The 12,715-nt window shown below is 47.1% G+C and overlaps 1 protein-coding gene across 1 annotated transcript in view; it reads right to left on the reverse strand.

Annotated features, from left to right (window-relative positions):
* The window catches only part of ANTXR1 (ANTXR cell adhesion molecule 1), a 241,307-nt gene that overhangs the window by 26,334 nt on the left and 202,258 nt on the right, over positions 1–12,715 (reverse strand). The window lies entirely within an intron of this gene.

Here is a 12,715-nt window from a genome sequence, read left to right on the forward strand (position 1 = left end):
AAGAAGACCAGAAAAGGATTTTGAATGATGTGACCTTGCGAATGAGCGTCTTGGGAGACCTGGGCCATGGAAGTGAAGGTGGTGCTGAATGCAATGTAATTGCATTGGGGCCTTTGACGCAATGGGTTGGAACGTTTTTCTACCCACCAGGAAGTCTAGCTCAGACATCACAGACCCAGTTCTATAATCACCCCTTCCAGCATTTATCTGCGGCATTCTCCCTTTTCTTAAATTATCACTTCTTTTATTAAATAAAAGTAATTAAGGGCATTAAAATCTTCATGGAAAAAAGATAAAAGAAAACCTCAGGTGCATGACCATGACCACTGTTAATATTTGGGAACTATATGTTTATTTCCACATTTCACTATTTTCACATTTCAATGGATCCCCCTTTTTGGGTGATGCAATAGGAACCAGAGATCTTCTTTTTTTTTTTCCCCAAAGGGGAAAACTCAATCCAAGCAAAATTTAATCGACTCACTGACGATCTCTTTTTGATGATCTGTCCCATGATTTGAACTAAGACCGCACTGAATGACTTTTACTTTATTTCTAGGTCCCCTTTTCACTCTCACTCATATTAAAAGTTAAATTATGATATAGGGACAAGATGGGGCTTTACCTGGAGAATTTAAAAGAAATAATCTTTCATTTGAGTATAAGGGCTAACAAACCGCCCGAACTCTGATATCTCATATGAGATTTTACTGTATTTTAGGTGCATAAAGTTGCAGAGATACTTTTTGAAAGATGTCTTTAAACTGGTTTCAATGGACATGACTATTCTGGGGAACAGTGGCCACTGAGTTCTGGTCCTCTGTAATTGGAGGGTCTCTATAACTCCTGGTCAACAGGCAGCTGTTATAAATGTATAGTGTCATTTAAAAGCCCCACACTACTTAAAAAAAAAAAAACACTAAAAAAAAAAAAAAAACCTGCCTTCCCATATGTTTCCACTTAGTGTATACTTGAATATTGCTTAAGTCTTTTCTGTGGCACTCCATCCATTCTTCAATGAGGAATCATTGGAGTGTCGGGATCTCCAGGGGTCAAATGCTCCATCCTTTAGTTTCATAGTTAGCTAGGATCAGCCCCCAACAATTTCCACTCAGGGAGAAGATGATGGACCCTGCCTTTACAATCCGCCAGAGGACAGTCAACTACTTGCTACGGAAATCCATTCTAAGAAGCACATTCGACTGAAGCTAAGACACAGAAGACATGTTTTGAAAAGTTGTTTTAAAGAAATAAAGAACTACACACCTGCTTTCAGAGCAATTGTTATAATTTATAATTCTATATAAAGTACTATAAAGTACTATGTAAGTACAAGGAGGCCTTTTATGTTGGAGATACAAGCTGTGACTTTCCTCGTGTCTCAGACTCAGAGGTTTCAAAGCAATGACTTGTTGCTCCTCAACAGATGGGAAAACTCTCAGTTAATTGTCTCTTTACCCAAATTTAGGCATTTCTTATCATTCCAGGCAGCAGTGGGAACATTTGGTGGGTGAGGAATCCTAATTCCAGAGGATGATGATACAACTGTAACTATTTAATTTTTGCCCCAGAAACTCAAAGTCCAGCATGGTCTTATCTTGAGGACCCCTTCAGTAGCTCTGGGTGAAGAGGAAGCAGCAGGAATCATTGCTCCCTTATAGGCTGGAAAAACTGAGCCACAAAGGGGAAGGTTAGGGCTCAGATCCAAGGTTTCTTGGACTCCCTACGTGGGACTGTCTGGGCTCCCGATGTGGGTATTTCTGTTAAATGTTTTTGCCTTTTCAATAGGTGAAACCACCACCAACATGAATATTAACCAAAATAGACTTCAAGTTAGCCTCTCATTTCTTTAAATCATGGCTCTAACTGGGAATTTCATAAACGGAGAAAGGTACTGTCCTCAGCAGAGAGAGTTTCTCTCCAATAAAAATTTTCTTATCGTGGCCTTCTTTGGTTTTCAACAGCTAAGAAGCTTGCTCAAAAAAATACGCAGGAAGGATAGAGCTGATTCTGGAAGAGCTCAACCTCACAAGAGAGGGGAACTTTCTGGTGGTGGAGGAGGCTGTGACCAAGTACAGAGCTGCTGGTCTGGGCAGCTCCTAATGGACAACGGGGTACAAGGGCATTTTCTGCCATGTGTACTCATGACTCCTGGCTGTGACGGATGCATGGTAGAATGGAGCAGGATGCTAAAGGGACTGGACAAGCTGTAACAATAGGCTAAATTAAATAATTTAGGTATTTAGGATTAAAAGCCAGGTCTAGCGCTTAAGAAAATTGATCCTGGCGTGGGGGACCCCTGGCTCAGTCACAGCCGGGGTGAAGAGGATCTGGGGGTTTCAGGCCGTCTGGTCAAATTGAGACAGTTGTGTGACTGCCCAGGGAAAGCGAATGGATTCTCAGGCCACATTGGGAGGTCAGCGCCCCTCCCTCAGGTGACCAGCCTGCTCCAGTCTGCTCTGCGGTGATGAGATCCCACCTGCCGGGAAATTGGGGGCACCTCAGTCAGGAGGCTGGGGACAAACTGGGAGGCCTCCCAGGAGAGCTACTCAGTCACAAGCATCAGTTGGGCTTTTTGTTAAACACACAGATGCCAAACCCTTGGGTCTACTGAATCACAATTACCAAGGGCATCTACCATCTCAACATACACTAAAAGTTTGTGATACATGAAGTTGAGGAGTTAGGTAAGAATAGAGCACAGTGCCTGGCTCATGGTAAAAGACCCAGTTATAAGTGATAAAAAATGGTGAATAAATAAAGAACAAGATCTACTCTTAGCCATTTTCATCAGTGACGTGTGTGTGCATGCGTGTGTGTGTGTGTGTGCGTGCGTGCACGTGTTCCTCACGTTGGTGGACGTTGGGATATTAACTAGATTCAAGGTCCCTAAAGCAAAGAGATTAACCTTTCTCCTTTTGGAGACTTTCTGTAGGTAGCTTGGGGAGATACATTTACACAGAGAAGTTTTCTAATCACAGCAGGGGCCTACAGCCCATTCTGCTTATGAACTGCTCTGACAAAGCCACCAATATAGTAGTAGGACTACCAGAACCCTGATAAGGAAACTGGGGACTTCTGAAGAAGAGGCTGGCTCTGGGGAAAGTGGTCCATCTGTGATAGATGAGGAAGTTGTGACCTTTGGTCTCATTTGTTTAATTCTTTTAAACATTGATTAAGTCCATGAAATAAAAAACATAATAATCTCTACATTGTAACCATTAGCAGAACTAAAAACGAGTTTCCTGATGTCCACGTAGGGCAGTAATAAAGGCTCCTGGCTTGTTTTAATTGGACCTGAGCTTTTCAGACCAAGGTCTCTCCTGCCTTTGGGACCACTTATATTCCTTCTCCCTTGAGGGCCCTCCACCCCAATTAAGTGCTGATCTAGGTGGGGCAGGGATATTTAATAGGCCTTTGGTTTTCTGTTAGCCTTTTATTAATGCTGTAAGTTACAGAGGCCAGATGTCCTCGGCTGGGTTTCACCTTCTATGCTGGGTTCCTGGCTGTTGTGGTTTTGTTCCGGCTATGATCTCTGACTCCTGCTGAAAGCTGGTCAAAGTCAAGGCTGGAAGTGCTACCCCTCTTAGCAGAGCCCCAGGCTGAAGTAGGTGCTTTGTGACGGAGCAGGCTGGCAGGTACCATCTCCCTTTCCGGGGACCTTCCCAGCAGCTTTCTGCTCTTAACCTACCCTTGTCACTTTCATATCCTCCAGTGAGGAGGGCTTTATCTAAGGGGTCTGAATCTGTGACAACGGCATATTGAATTGATTGCTTTTTAGACTGACAAACACAATGGAATCTCCCTATTTATTTATCCTTAATATGAAAATACACAAGGATACCCAACTCCCTAATTTTTTTCAGAACTGAAAATAAAACTTCAAATTCCCAGCTGTCATTTATTACTATTGCCTTTAGCTCAAGTATTTAAAAAATAAATTTGCTTTAGAAACTGACCCAGGACTTCTGCAATCCACTGTAGCTGAATCCTGCCTGTTTAATTTTAATCAACAAAGGCGTGGGGTGACTTTCCTGCGATTTTCCTATGAGGGCTGGGAGCATGGATTGTGAAAACGTTTGCCTCCTGGATGGACACTACTTTGGAGGGGTCTCTCTCTCTCTCGGTTCCTCTGGGTCTTCTTAAGAGTGCTCAAGGAGACTGAATCCCTTGTACTGAGCAATCTGCGGGGGGGTAGGAGCCACCCTGAAGAACTTGCCCATGAGAACCTGTGGGTCTTCTGAAAAGTAGCTCCAGAACCAGCTGGGGGCCAGTACTCTGGGATCTCAGCCTGACCTGAGGACAGCAAATTCACAAACCACGTGACTGAAAGGGGACAGACATTTTTTTCATGATTTTTTTCTCTATGAGAATCCAAAGTTTATAGGGAAGACTGTCTTTTCTGCATACCTCCTGATGCCTAGAAAAATAAGTGAATTGTGTACCTGTGAATATGCCCCTCACACACAGACCCTCCCCTCTGGGCCTGTTCCTTGCCCTGTCCCACCCCTGACCTCCAGGAGTTGATCAACAAGAACATTTTCTCATAGTGACAGTCATGATGTGTGCCAGCCACCGTCCTAAGCACTTCGTAGACCATATTGCGTTTAATCCTCACAACCTTCCACGAGCTCATTTGGCAGGTTCAGAGAGGGTAGTTAACCAAACCCAGGCAGCATGTGGTAGAGCTGGGTGGCAAACCTAGCCATGCTTCTCTGTAAAGTCTTTGTTCTTCTGCTCTCAGCTAAGCAATTCTGAGCCCCGGATTGGTATTGCTTATACAGAAATAATTGCACTAATTTGAACTCTCCCTGCTTCCCATTGTACTCCTGTAACAAGCAAGAGGATGAGGGCGCCATCTCTGTGACCTGGACTTGGGCCAGCAGCAGGGATGGGAGGCCCTGAGGCCCTAAGCACTTTTGGTGGGAACTGCTGACTGGTGAGATGGACGTCAGTGCTTGGCAGGAAGCTAGAACAGGTCATTACACAGATGGTTTGTAAGTTCCAAGGACAGGAAGCAGTGGTCGTCCGTTTGAGCCAAGGTTTGCAAAGAGTGAATCGGGGCCAAACCTCATTTTTTTTGCAAGTCTCACCAGAATCATAGATGGGGGCTGACAGATGTAGTTTATCTGCATTTCAGCAAATCATTTCACAGTGTGTCTCACAGCACATTTAGAGAAAAGATGGACAGATGTGGGCTGGATGTTTAGTGGTAATTTAGATGGTTTGGAGAAGGTTGAACAAACAGCATCCCAAGAGTGTTGATGAACGTAGCAATGACAATGGCCATTTGTTCTGAGTGCCATACACAGGGTCAAGGGTGTAGCCAGCACTTAGTAAATATCTGTTGGTCGTATTAAACTCAGGGGAAGTCTTTAGTGACCCCATGAAAGGGCTCTTTCTTTGATTTAGCAAACATTTACAGAATAGATGAGGAGTTTGGGGAGTGGAGGTCTGATCCTCGATGGAGGGAGGGAAAAGTCAGGTCCATTTTCTTTGACCTCTGGAGCCCAGCCTCACAGACATGGTGTTGACAGAGGACAACTGTGGGTCTCTTGCCATGTTTGGATGCACTGTTTCACAGCGCTTAGGAATTCTGAGGGGGAGGTGTGGAGACTACTGTGGGAAAATTGTGTGTGTGTGTGTGTGTGTGCGCACGCTTGGTTTTCTGGCTCACTGCCCGCCTAGAAGCAGATCATCTCCACTTACCTGTTTTTCATATTGGGCTTATGGCAAGATTGCATTTAAAGAAGGCCTTCTCCTTTTGGCTCAAAAATGTTCGAAAACCACAGACTCTCATGGTATTGAAGATTCCTTCTAGCTCTAAAAATGAAGTGGTTCTTAAAAACTGTGTGGCAGGAGGGAGTGCTAAAGGCAAGCTCTAAAACACATCGGCTTTGTTTCCCATTTTCCTTTCACCTCCTGGTAGGCTCAGTCTCCTTGGCAAGTCACTAAAAGTGTCCCCGCCTTGAGGCCTGCCATTTTCTTTCTTGTGAGCCCTCCTTCCTGACACCCTCTCAGCCCCGCAACTAGTCTTCCTGTATCAAACTGCATTCTTAAGTATAAATGACTGGCAACTTCCATTTCCCCAGTGCAGATATTTGCACTGTTAAAGACCCAAACTGAGAGAGAAGCCCTCTGATTGGTAGGGTTTTAAGCAGCGTGGCCAAGTGAAGAATTTGAGGAAGGGAGGGAGAGAGATTTGGGGCCAGTGGAGACTCCATGAAGTCTACCTAGAGAAATGTGGCCATTTGCCCGGGTTCATTAGTTCATTCAAAACTATTTTTAAAACACCTACTATGGGCTAGCACTCTACTAGACACTAGAGGTAAATATTGAGTAAACATAATCTCAGTCTCTACGCTCATAAAGTTTAGAGTCTGGGGAGAGACTGTGACTTTACTTAAAAATTAATTCACTAATTCAACAATTCTTCCCTGAGCACCTATTATACGCTGGCATACAGCAGTGAATAAACCAGATGAAGTTCATGCCCTCTGGGGCTTATATTTAAATAAGTACATGATTAAAATCTAAGATACGTGTGTGAGGAATGTTAAAACGGGAGTTTTGTCTACGCTCCAAGATGCAGGAGGTTCTGAGGAGGTGTCTAACCACCCAATGCAGGTTTCCAAGGCAACATCTGTAAGCCGGCTCCATGATGCTTGGACCCCTCAGCTGGATGAAAGATCTGCAAAGGGGTTGGGGTAGGGAGAAGGGTTTCTAGGGGTACTGTTGCTGTGCTGTGACTCCCCAGTGGCCCGCCCACCTGGGCAAGAGGTATAGGGAGGGGGGAGGGCTTCCCCTCAAGCCTAGTGAGGTGAGTGAGGAGACAGAGAGCTTGGAAGCGAGTTCCCTGAAGATGGTGAGCACAGAGTTCTGGAAGCCGCCCGTGGCAGTGGGATAGAGATGGCTGCCATAGGGTTGGCCAGGCCACGTGTTGTGTGAGTATCTCCTGTGGAGCAGATGTGGCCGTGCAGAAGGGATCCAGTGTGCAGCCAGCTTGGATCCTGTCTAAAGCCATCTAGTGGACAGAGGGACTTGGGCAGCAAGAAGCTGAAGATGAATGCTCCATCCAGAGGTTCTGGAAGCAGCTACAAGCAAACACGGGGGATAAAGAGACATCACCCAGCTCACAGAAACTGCAGGAGGGGATCCAGAAGGAGCTCCAGACACCCCAGGGGAAAACAGAGTCAGCATTTAGCCCGTGCTGGGCCCAGCTTAATGGTCCAAGTTCAAGGAAAATCTATTCTTTCTCCTATCTCTGCTCACCTGTCCTCGACCAGACAGTGTAAGAAATTGGCTGACAAGCTGGGGTGGGGCTGAGAAGGAGAAGAGCAAAGTGGAGAAACAGAGGAGAGACACCCGTACCCTTCCTCCATGGGGATTCCAGCTCAGGGCGGGGCGGGGGGAAGACAGAACACGGGATCAGGTTGGAGGTTTTAATTAATCTCTTAGATTGGACTTTCTGACTGCTGAATTTAGAGTGCGTTTCTGATTGCAGATCTGCCTACAACCTGAGAGTGGGCTGAGGAGTTGTGGTCCTGCCAAGTTCGTATCTGGTGGCAGGAGGAAAATCTCTCAGTGAATAAAGTGTACAACGGGTGGAGGGAAATACAAACCAAAGTTATATTTTGATCATGCGCAAGTCATCTTGCGCCACGTACCAGGTACCAGAGCTCAGAAGGAGAGAAACCCAGTTTTGGAGGGGCTGGTAATGAGGAATTAGCCCAGACTGCAGGCCAGGGAGTGGCTTGGTCTCCCTGAGGCTGGGGTGCCCTGCATCATTTTCTCTTCTTCCTCCTTGCAGGCCCTAGAAACACTCTCCTGGACTGCGCTCTTACACATGCTCAGTTCCTTACACACTTCCAGCTCTTCTTCTCTGACGGCTGCCTGTGACCTAGTGTGGACAGCTCCGGCTCTGGCCTCAGTCCTGCCCTGGCTCAGCCTCGCTGACCGTGCATCCTCGGGGGCTGGTGGAGGGACCGGAGAAGCTGGACTGACCTCTCTCCTGCGGCCTGCGTCAGCCCGTTACGCTCGGCGCTTGGGGTCCAGTGTCCCCGCTGTGTCCCGTGGCTGCTGGCACCTGGGGCATGGTCATCTGCTCGCGAATTGTAAAAGTCAGAGGAAACGCTGACTGGAACCCAGGCCTCCTGGCATTCAGGCTCTTTCCAAGAACCACTTTGGGGAGACGGACTGAGGTGTTGTCCTGACACTCCGAAATGGAATGTATGCACGAGCATGAAGGAAATACATCTGGGCGTTTAACAGAGTGTTAGCGACGGGGTCTGGCAAACCCGCCGAGCCGTGTGCTTCCGTAGCATGAGCTTTTCCACGGTGCGACTCTGGCAGGGCCCCTGGCCTTTGCAGAAGGGAACTAAGGTGATGGAATGGACTGACATCTCACCAAGGATGGGCACTTTTGGAAGGTGTCTGTTTCACCTCGTTTGTAACATACCCCATTTTGTTTGTGATTTTTTTCAGTGTATAGAAAAGAAAATAAAGGAAGGTCTGGTCCCGTCAGAAAAACAGGTTTGTTAAAAGGGGCGGCTGTTTCTGTGTGAGTTAGAAGCACAAAGCAGACGTGGGGATGTTGCTTGCGTCTCCACCTCAGGCAGCTGGCCATTTGGCTGAGAAAGAGATCACAGACTCCCTGGCCAGGGAGGCAGAGCTTAAAGCGGTCCAGGAAGTGAGTGCCCAAGGCTACAAACTCAAGGTTTAAGCCCAAATTCAAGGCTCAAGCTGCTCTGTGGGTTTCAGGCCCCTCCTGTGTAAAAGGAAGGCACCAGCTTTAGGGAAAGGACTCTTAGGGCAACAGCTTTAGGGTTAATTTGTACTTTGTAGGTTATTTATTTTGTTTAATATTTAGTACTAATTGTATATGGTATTATGTTGTTTACGAAACACAACAAAGAAAGGGATACATATGCTGTTTTAATAGTGTAATTATATATCTAATTATCATATTAATTATTATTAAGACATAAGTTAGGTTAAGGGGTCACAGTTGGGGCCATTCTCAGGTATGGCACCTCCAGTTAGAGCTGGTGCCCTGCAGCTGGGGACTGGCCTTCAGCAACGTGGGCCTGGGGACAGGCCCCCCTCCCTGGGGGTTGGTGGTCATAGAAGGAGAACCTAATGGATCTTCTTTTCTGCAAAGGAGACGAGGTGCCTTCCCTGGCTTTGCATCCCTGCCTCCTGCACTCAGCAAAAGTACTAGGTCTGAAATCTTGGAGGATCCTCTTTCCCTCTGTCACCTCCGTGCTCTTCTCTCCTCTCCTTCCACCTCCGCTTCCCCGGCTTCCTCCTCCCTGGCCTCTTTCCTTGTCCTTCTCAACCGCCTTCCTGCTTCTCCTCTTGTTGAGCACCTATCCCATGTGAGGTGTTAGAGATGGAAAGGGGGAGAAACCAGCTATGAAATGCTGAATGAGTGGGACACGAAGGAATGTGATGATGGGTCAGAGGCAGACGGCATCTCCGAGTCCTGAGAGGGACTGGCAAAGCTTTCTAGAGGAGATATGACTTGTGTTGAGTTACAGTGAGAGGACAGGAAAGGCCAGGATAATTTGGGCTGCGGCGTGGTGTGAGTGGAGGTCCTGATGCTGGAATACATAAGGCCTGTTGGCTGAAACAGTGTCTCAAAGGGCAGGCTGCTTTGCGCAGGACTCGTGGAGAGGCAGGCAGAGTCTGACTGGCTGTGTGGGGCTATGCTGTTAGCGCTGCTGCTTAGTCCAGCGTTTCCCAAAGTGCCTTCCCCAGGGCGCTAGTGATGCTGTATAAAAACAGAGCAGTCGGGCTTCCCTGGTGGCGCAGTGGTTGAGAGTCTGCCTGCCAATGCAGGAGACATGGGTTCGAGCCCTGGTCTGGGAAGATCCCACATGCCGCGGAGCGACTAGGCCCGTGAGCCACAACTACTGAGCCTGCGCATCTGGAGCCTGTGCTCCGCAACAAGAGAGGCCGCGATAGTGAGAGGCCCGCGCACCGCGATGAAGAGTGGCCCCCGCTCCGCGATGAAGAGTGGCCCCCGCTCGCCACAACTGGAGAAAGCCCTCGCACAGAAACGAAGACCCAACACAGCCAAAAATGAATAAATAAATAAATTAATTAAAAAAAAAATTGAGCACTCTGGTCTAACTCTTAAGAATTCCCAGAATTGGATTCCACTGTTCTTAAAAAAAAAAAAAAAAAAAACCCAACAGAGCAGTCATTTTCAAGTTTGGGAAATGCTGCGTGATATATCCCTCCCCTTTGGAGACTCCCAGTGCCATTGGCTCATGAAAGCATCTTTGAAGTCTTGCGGATAAAAAAAAAAAAACCTTTTTCACATTGTTAAGTGCAACATTTCCCAAACTTATTTGACACCTATAAGCAGCTGGGGAATAAGCGTCCACAAAACACATCTGTGTGCAGGCAAGGGGAGCCAGTGAAGGTTTCAGAGGGGGTGTAGTTCATTGCTGTCAAGGAATCAGAACTCCCTCACATCAGCGAGGGGGGTGAGGGGTGTATGCAGACGTGCCAAACACCTGCCGCTGCGGTTGATCCCCCTCTGTTTTCCTGGGAGAAGACTTGTTGGCCGGTAGGTGAGGGAGGGAGAGTTCTCATTCCTTAGCACTGAAAGCATTAATGAAGGCTCAACGCGCACGCCAAGAAAATGTTTTCGCTGGCCGGAGAAGGGGTTGCACATACATATGCACGCACGTGTAAACTTGCTGACTGGCGACCCTGTTGGTCTCCTTGTTTCTTTTTGTTTAGCCAAAGCCTGAGCATCCTCGAAGGAAAAGCTGAAGTCATACCTCCTCTCTGCAGTCTTTTCAGACCAAGCCTGGCCTCTGGCTTACCCCCTCCACCCATGATCTCTCTCTTCTTCTTTTTACTGTCAGCCGTGAACAATCACTTTCTGACACACCACCTGGTTTCTTCCCCATCCCCTCGGTCCCCTACTCAGGAGTGCCTACCCCATGCTGTGCCCAAGCGTGCATGGGACATTGGCTGATGATTGGCATATATGGCAATGCATTCTGCTTTTTCAGCCTCCACATGGCAGCAGGGCAAATGAATGTGCAAACGACTCCTCTTCCTGCCAGCCCCGAAATGAGATAGAGCAGAATCACTTCACTTTTATTTCTATTGAAGCGATTCTGGACTACAGCAAGGTCTCATTGCTCATCTCCATGTGATTCTAAAGGTCACCATGAACAGTCAAGAAGGTAACAGCTAGGCACGACCATGAATCAACAAAGCAAAACCAAAGGGTGGCAAACAATGGCACCCTGCTGGAGTTTCATTCTGCTTTCTGGGCATTATTGAGAGGTCACTCCTGGGTTTCAGAATCCATCCACTCCTCGCCATTTCCTCTCCATCCTTTTGCAGGTCACCACCACTGCCTCTCCCCCAGGGCTGCTGCAACCAGCTCTTCACTGGTCTCCCGGTTTCCACTCTGGACCCCCTACAATCCATTCTCCCCCTCGCATCAAGCGCAGTCTTGGTAGAATGTGAATTACATCACGCCCCTCCTCTGCTCACCCTCCACTCCAAGCAGCCTTCCTGTTACACGCAGAGTAACATCCAATCCCTGGTTTACAAGCCCTGCCTGCCTTGGCCCCTGCCCTCCCGTCTCCCATGGTACTTGACTGGTGCTGGCCTCTAACATCCTCCAACAAGCCACACTCTCTCCAGCCGTGCAGGCTTTTCACTGTTGTTCCTCCCCTGATCTTGACATGGCCAGTTCCTGTGTGTCATTCAGACCTCACCTTCAATGTCACCTCTCCAATGCCCACCTCTCCAAAGAGAGGGCTTTTCTGACCACGCAGGTAGGTATCTATTCTCTTTCTGTCCCACCACCCTACTTTAATTCTCGGTGTAGCACTTAACACTTGGGTGCTGTGAACCCTACAGTGTAGACTCCATGGAGGGACCGTGGCCTCATGGTTCACTGGGGCTTAGCCCAACAAAGAAATGTGATGAATGAATAAATGCTAGCTTTCCCATGTATCAGCCTAAGCTCTTGAGTCCTCTGTGAAGCGAATTTCCTCCTCTGTAAAATGGGAATGAGAACACCTACATCAAAGGGTTATCAGAGGAAATGCATTCAAAACTATTACACATTATGAGGCTCCTGGGAAATGCTAGTTATTATTTCCCAAGTCAAGTCAGTTTCCTTTTTGGTAAAATGGGGATAATATTTGCTTTCTAGGAATCTGTCAAAGATAAAGTAAAGCAGATAATCCAATAAATGTACAAATATTTAGAACAAAGTTTTAAATGCAACAGGCCCTTTCTTCCCTGTGAAGATAGTGGAGGGAAGCTTAAAAACAAAACCCTTCATGCTGGTTTGGAGCACGTAAGACTTTTGGCTACGAACGAGAAGTCTGGGACAGGAACAGGCCCAGAAAGGCAAAAAGTCACAGCTGATCTAACAGAAAACCAGGAAGGGTAGACAGTGACCCATAACTCTGAAATTCTCCTTGTGTCTATAAAATAGAAACGGTTGGAAGAGTCAGGGCCTGTATGAAATCACGCTGTCCCTCTTCTCACAAGTGCCTTCCAGGCTAGTCCTCTAGGCCAGCACAGCTAACAGAAATGTCACACAAACCACATGGGTGATCTTCAGCTTTCTATTAGCCACATTTGTAAAAAGTAGAGAAACGGGTGAGATCAATTTTAATAATATTATCTTATTGAACCCAATAGACCCAGAATGTTATCATTTCAACAT

The sequence above is a fragment of the Balaenoptera musculus genome, chromosome 13 (genome assembly GCF_009873245.2).
Source record: "Balaenoptera musculus isolate JJ_BM4_2016_0621 chromosome 13, mBalMus1.pri.v3, whole genome shotgun sequence".
In the NCBI taxonomy this organism is placed as follows: domain Eukaryota; kingdom Metazoa; phylum Chordata; class Mammalia; order Artiodactyla; family Balaenopteridae; genus Balaenoptera; species Balaenoptera musculus.